The sequence below is a fragment of the Glycine max genome, chromosome 14 (genome assembly GCF_000004515.6).
Source record: "Glycine max cultivar Williams 82 chromosome 14, Glycine_max_v4.0, whole genome shotgun sequence".
NCBI lineage: Eukaryota > Viridiplantae > Streptophyta > Magnoliopsida > Fabales > Fabaceae > Glycine > Glycine max.
In genome coordinates this window covers 41,791,269-41,798,958 of record NC_038250.2, presented here as the reverse complement: position 1 = coordinate 41,798,958, position 7,690 = coordinate 41,791,269, and positions in this window count along the sequence as shown.

The following is a 7,690-nucleotide window of genomic DNA, read 5'->3' as shown; positions in this document are numbered from 1 at the left end:
ATAAACTTTTTTTTTTACCAAACATGATGTATAACATGATCATTTTATTTATATATTTAGCTCTTTTTATTTATTATTTAATACATTATGTAATATTGAAATAATCTTTAATTTTTTTATCAAATTAATTAATATTTAATTTTGAGGAGTGCAAGGAACACTTTAACAAACTCTTTCAAACACACTCTAAAAGATAGTGTGTTCAAAAGAGTGTGTTAGAAATATGTTTCTAGCATTTTTCTTTAATTTTTTTTTATCAATATTGTAAATATTTATTTTTAATAATAGTTGATAAAAAAAAATAATCAAGGATTACAACAAAGCCTTTATTTTTTTTTACTGTAAATTGCAACAAAACCTTGATTAAACTAAAAATGAAAAGAACAAAATGATAAAATACACATCTCAAATGTTAGTGAATGCAACACATTGATTGATATTTAAAATAAAGAATGACAACAAAATTTCAAAAAATGGTCTACAATTGCAGCCGTAACACCATGGTTTTTTAGGTTCTTGCAATTGCCTTGTGACTACAATTGTGGCCTATCAACTGCAATTGTATGCAACTTCCCATAATATCAACAATTGTGATGAAACTGAAAGCGCAACTATAGTTTAAAACTTTACTACTACAATTTAAAACGTCCAATAACATTGGAGGATTTAAAGTTGAACTTTGTACCAATTGAATGACAAACATGGCAATCTGATATGTGATGAGAAACATAACATTGAAAAATAAAAAAGAGAATTCAGAAAAGCTTTTTGACCAACCATTGTGTACCAGAAAATTTGAGAAAAGAAAAGAAAATACAAACATCGAAGGAAACACGTTTTCAAATCTACCACTAATTTAAATGAAAACATGATAACAAAGAAACATCGTCCTTAGCATCACTCATCTTCACCGGCAGTGAAGATATAATGCTGGATGGTGGCAAAGAAACATACTCGTAGTAGTGTCAACATTGTCTCACCTCCTTTCATGATCTTCAAGTTGTACCAAATTCTTTGTCCCCACAGAGAATGGATGCTGTGAAGGCGGCTGTTAATAGGAGTGAACAACAGGATGATGGGCTATTGTCAGTTCTCTAACCTAAGTTGCATTATAAAGGGATAACTTAACAGTTAGATAGTCACCATAAAATTAAAGTCCTTTTTATTGGCGGCTAGCCGTCGATATCACTGGTTATATAAGACCACAACATTTTTCTAATTTTTTTATATGATTTCTTATCTATTGAATCCCAAAACTCTGCCTAAATACATTTTCCCTCACATTCAATACATCACCTAAACATTTTCTTTGCCCTAATGTGGCACAGCAAAATGTGATCCATGGACCTCTTGTCCTAGTTGAAAAGGTTCGACAGTAGGGGACACAGTCCAAAAATTTGTCGTTCCCTGGACAGTTGGACCTCATGGTCGTAAAGACCAGAGTTCAAGCTGAGAGAGCACATGTCAAGGCAGAGTTGGATCTTTTCGGTAGATCCATTTGCATATGTTTTGTGGCAACGTGAGAGTAACGGTTACGGTCAAGACAATTCAAATGCCAGGCGGAAGATATAGGCAGAGAAGGGTGCTTTGGTCAATTTAAACTAATTTCCATTTTCCTCCCTTGGTCTTGGACTGCAATTTTTCTTTTTGCTTTGATTTTCTTTCTGTTCTTAGTTTGTTATCAGTCATTATCAAGTACTAGTGGTCAAGTTGACCCGGTTAACAACAACCTCAGAACGGGGATGTCAGAAGTTGGGATTGTACATAGTAGTTTTTTTGGCTTTTGAATTCAAATATATATTTTTAATGTTATTACTTATGCCTTAATTTTTTTTATTCATGCTATTAGTATTAGTATCAGCAATATATCAAAACTTTCTTTAAAAAACAATATATCAAAACTAACTTTTTTTTAAATATAGAAAAAAATACTTAACATTTAATTAATATAAATTAAAATATAGTTAATGATAATTGCTATGAAGTGGAGACAACACATTCTGGTATTTCTACTCTTATTTATGTTTTACTTTTACGGTTTTTAGTCCTTAAGGTGTGCCTAGGTACTTAGATGTAGATGCAAAAGCTGTAGAGAAAAATTGAACCACCTTGATCTTCCATTTGGGGTGAAAAATATATGACAAGGACGACAAGGTTTTATGAGATTTCACTACTAATTCCTTTAAATGATGTGACAAATGTATTTGAGACATTCTGTTCATATATGATGATTGATAATTCTTTTTTTTTTTTATGTATTATTATTTGATTAAAACTTGTCTCATTTTTTAATCTCTTTTTCTTTCTCTTGGATCAATCTCAGGTTTAGTTAAAATGTATTTTGCTTGATGTGGTGCATGTCACACATGGTTGTGATAGCAACCCAAACCCACCCAATGATGCAGACACTATAGAGGCCCAGTGTGGCAAAGAAAACAGGCCCATAAGGAAGGCTAGCAAACCAGCGTATCTCGAAGACTATGTGCAATAGCACAAAGCATTTTCAACACTACGGGTGGTTGTTTAGCAATGTAACAGAGTTGGTTAATTAGTGGGGTAGTTTGTTATCGTGCAACAATGGATTTTGTTAGTAGTGGAGCACGTAGTCTGTTAGTAGAGTTTTGGTGCATGTATTGCTGACCTTATTGAACGTAGCCTATATAAGCATGGAAAACACCAGTAATAAAATAGAGAAAATTTACAAAAACTCATTAGCATAGGAGATTACCTTAATCTCTTACTACGGTCGAATTACTCCTCGACCGTAGTAGGAGGTCAAGGTATCCCAATTAGCACCAGTAATAAAACAGAGAAAATTTACAGAAACTCACTAGCCTATATAAGCATGAAAAGCACCAGTAATATCCTTCGCTTCTCAGCACTCTGACCTGGTCACTAAGGTCGAATTACTCCTCGACCACCTCAACCACCCCTCCCCTATGCCTACGCCTCCACCACCACTATTGACACCCTCGCGCCCCCTATATCAAGTTAGAAGTACCTCGATTTGATGGTCACGATCCCATGGGATGAATTTTTAAGATCTTCCAATTTTTTGAATATCAAGCCACACCAGAGGAGGAGTGCATTACCTTAGCATCTTTCTATTTAGACGGATCAACCCTTAGTTGGTTCCAATGGTCCTACCGCAACGACTCCATCACCTCATGGCCGGGATTTCTGCAGGCACTAGAATCCCGCTTTGCCCTGACCTATTACGACGATCCAAAAGGTTCGCTGTTCAAGCTGACGGAATGAGGCTTTATCAATGATTACTTGATAGAGTTCGAAAGATTGGCTAATCGAATAATAGGCTTACCACCTCCATTTCTTCTTAGTTGCTTTATCTCTGGTCTCTCACCGGACATTCGCCGAGAGGTATTAGCCATGCAACCCATATCGTTGCCCCATGCCACAACACTTGCCAAATTACAGGTAGACAAAATCCAGGATTGGCGCCGGCCCTTCAAATCAACACAACCCACTCTCCCCAATCCTTTTTCCCAAAACCCCCCACCACCTTCACCATCCCTTTCCAATAACCGACAACCCTTCATTCATCGCACCCCAGAGGAAATGGCTAGTTGTCGTGAAAAAGGACTATGCTATAATTGCGATGAAAAATGGAATGCATCACATAAATGCCCCAGTCGGATATTCCTGCTCATCACAGAACCTGAAGACACACCAATTGACCCTCACCCAAACCCTGACCATTTCCCACAGAAAACCCTGACCATTTCCCACAGAAAACCCTGACCTTGAACTCGATATCCCACCCCCTCACTCAACACCACACATTAGTCTCCATGCTCTCTCCAGCTTAGCTGTGCTAGTCACCTTCCAGATTTACGACTTCATTCATTAGACTCACGTCACTGTACCTATCGACAGTGGAAGCACCCATAGTTTCATTCAACCACGGGTTGCTAAGTTCTTGTCACTAGCCTTACACGACACGTCCCTACTACGAGTTATGGTGGACAATGGCTCTATTTTGGAATGCCAACAACGTTGTGCTGACATTCCCTTGATCCTTCAGGGCCATTCGTTTACAGTCACCCTCCACCTCTTACCCATTAGCGACACTGACATAGTCTTGGGTATAGACTGGCTTCAACAGTTAGGGCCAGTGGTTACTAATTACACCATGTTATCCATGAAGTTTCACCACTTTGGCTCACTCGTGGAGCTTCGCGTTGATGTCCAAAATGGGCCGTTGCAATCCTTTGCCAAACAATTCAAAAGAATGATCCAAACCGGATCTACATCATCCTTATTTCATCTGGCCCTTCAACCCGTTACCACTCACCACCCTGAACTTGACACACCACACCCCATCCCCGAAATAAAATTCCTCCTTACCAAGTATACCCCCATCTTCCTTATCCCTTCACCCTTTCCCCCACCCCGTCTAATAGCCCATCGTATATCACTTCACCCTTCAACCAGCCCAGTAAACGTTCAACCCTACCATTACCCATTTTTCCAAAAAGCCGAAATAGAAAAGTAGGTCTCTGAGTTACTCAACTCCGGCATGATATGCCTTAGCCATATTCCATTCTCCTCACCGGTCCTATTGGTGAAAAAGAGGGATGGTTGTTGGCGGATATGCATGGACTACTGCGCGTTAAATGCGGTGACTGTTCGCGATCACTTCTCAATGTCAACCATAGATGAACTCCTGGATGATCTTAGAAAAGCATCATGGTTCACCAAGCTCAACCTTTGTCAAGGTTTTCACCAAATTCTCATGGCAGAGGAAGACATCTTTAACGGCTTTCCGAACGCACCACGACCACTATGAATACCGTGTCATGTCGTTTGGATTGTGCAACACACCCTTTACTTTCCAAGCCACTATGAGCTCTGTCCTTTAATCGTTTCTATGCAAATTTGCGGCAATATTCTTCGACGACATCCTCGTCTATAGTGAATCATTACCAGAGCATATCAAACACCTGGACTTAGTGCTCGGTGCTTTGTTACAGGGCAAGTTTTATCTCAAGCGCTCCAAATGTTTCTTCGCTCAACAACAATTAGAATACCTCAACCATATAATTTCCAGTAAGGGTATTGAACCAGACTAGGCCAAAATTTCCGCCATGGTGCGTTGGCCAATACCGACAACTCAGAAAGATTTTCGAGCTTTCTTGGGCCTCGCTGGCTTTGTTGATTCATTAGGATCTATGCCACCCTTGCTGTTCCACTCACGGCGTTACTCTGTAGGGACAAATTTCACCGGTCTGCAAAAACTCAACAAGCTTTTTGTTTGTTGAAGCACACCATGACCTAAGCTTTGATCCTCATACCCCTTGATTTTTCACATCCTTTTATAGTTGAGACAGATGCCTCTGGCACGACCATGGGTGTCGTTCTAATGCAACATGGTAGACTAGTTACATTCTTCAACAAGCAATTTACACCCAAACTTCAACATGCTTCGAAGTATGTGCGAGAATTGCACGCCATGACTACCGCCATCCGCAAATGGCGGCAATACCTCCTCGGACACAAATTCACCATTTTAATGGATCATCGTAGCTTGAAGGAGTTGATGACACAAATTATTCAAACACCAGAGCAGCAATATTATTTGGCAAAGCTTTTGGGGTACAATTATACGATCCAGTTTAAAAGTGGCCACTCTAACGTCATTGCAGACTCACTTTCTCGCATCGAAGTACCCTTTGAGCCAACATTTCTTGTTCTCTCGGTCCCACAAATTGAATTCATGGACCAGCTTCGGGCAACACTGCAAGCAAGTCCAATTTTCCAACAGAATTTGTCTTCAATTTCCTCTAATCCTAAAGCTTTTCCGGTTTTCCAGATGCACAGTGGTATGCTTTTACACAAGGGCAACATATGGCTCAATGATGACAATCCATTTTGCCCTGTATTGTTAATAGAATATCATGCCACCCCACTAGGTAGACACCTTGGAGTTGCCAAAACTATCCACCGCCTGTAAGCTAATTTCACCTGGGACCATCTCCGGTGGGACGTCAAGGAATTCATTAAGAGTTGCCAAACCTATCAATAAACCAAACACGACACCCGCAAATCGACAGGATTATTACAACCCCTCCCAATACCATCGGGCATTTGGGAAGATCTCTCGATGGATTTCATTACCAATCTGTCCAACTCCCACGGTTATACAGTGATTATGGTGGTTGTTGACCATTTTTCTAAAGGGGTACATTTTGGAGCATTGGCTTCGCAATTTACAACATTCACGGTGGCTAGTTTATTCCTTGATACAGTCTGCAAACTCCATGGATTTCCCAGGATCTTAGTGCCAGACCGTGATCCTTTATGCAAGTCATTACATGCATCTTGAAGTTCATCAAAGGAAATAGATTGGTTATTGTTAGAAGGTGTTACCTCTTCTTCGCTAGAATAGTTTTTGGCCATGAGACTCAAATTAACAAATTCATTTTCTGAATCTCTTGATGAATTTATATCGTTATCTTCCCAAGTGATGTAAGCTTTCTTTGCTATCTTGTCTTTGAAATTTTTCTTGTCAAACTTTTCCATTCTTTTCTTGAAACTGGGGAAATCAACTCTTAGATGTCCAGGTTGATTACATTCATAGCACTTTGGAACAGAAGGAAAGTCTTCTCCTTTTTTCTTTGGATTGAAATTTGTTCTTCTTTGATTTCCTTTGTTCCTTATAAACTTGTTGAATCTATTTACTAAGAAACGAAAATCATCATCTTCTTCTATTTCATTCCAGTATTCTCTGTCACTTTCTTCTTGAATAGAAGATGAGGCTTTAAGTGCAATTCCTTTCTTTTTCTTGTCATTTTCTTCATGTTGATTTAGTCTCATAAGTTCCATTTTGTATTCCTGAAGATTTCCAAAAAGAGTTGCAAGAGACATGTTAGTGAGATCTCTTGATTCTGCAATTGCAGTTACCTTTGGTTGTCGTTCCCTGCTTAAACATCTTAGAACTTTGTTAATGAGATCCTCATTAGGAAATATCTTTCCTAATGATGTAAGATGATTAACTATATGTGTAAATCTCTTTTGCATATCTTGTATGGTCTCATTTTGATTCATTCTGAAAAGTTAATATTCATTTGTTAGGGAAGAGAGAAATGCAAACTCAATTTATCTTGGTTCGACCACTTCCCGTGCCTATGTCCAGTCCTCAAGTAACTCACTTGAGATTTCCACTAACTTTGTAAAATATCCTTTTTACAACTTCTGAACACCCGATGGATCTCTTTCCCTTGTGTTCAGGAAACTCACAATTCAAGAGACAAATAGCCTCTTGATCTTAATAGTCTTTAAAGAAAGTGCAAATGCTTTTCTCTCTTTTAGAGAAGAAGATACAAGATGAAGTTCTTAGAAGAATCCTTAATTGATTTGCAAGTGTTTGATCAATGATTTGTTTTTGAGAGGATAACACAATAAGGTTTTGAAAAAAACTCTTTAAAAACTTCCGTAGATAAGTCACATATTTATAGGTCCTTGGTGGTTTATCAAAAGCTTATGAATGGATGTAACTTTTTAGAGTATTTTTTAAAATTTTCCCCCGATTACAACTCTTTGGTAAGTGGTAATCGATTACAGCTTTTAAATTTAAAATTTCAAATTTTCTGAAAAAGCTTTTTTAAAATTGATTCTCCTTCAAGAGATGCACGGGATTTTATTTTGTGGTGTCCTCATGTGCCTCCTTCAA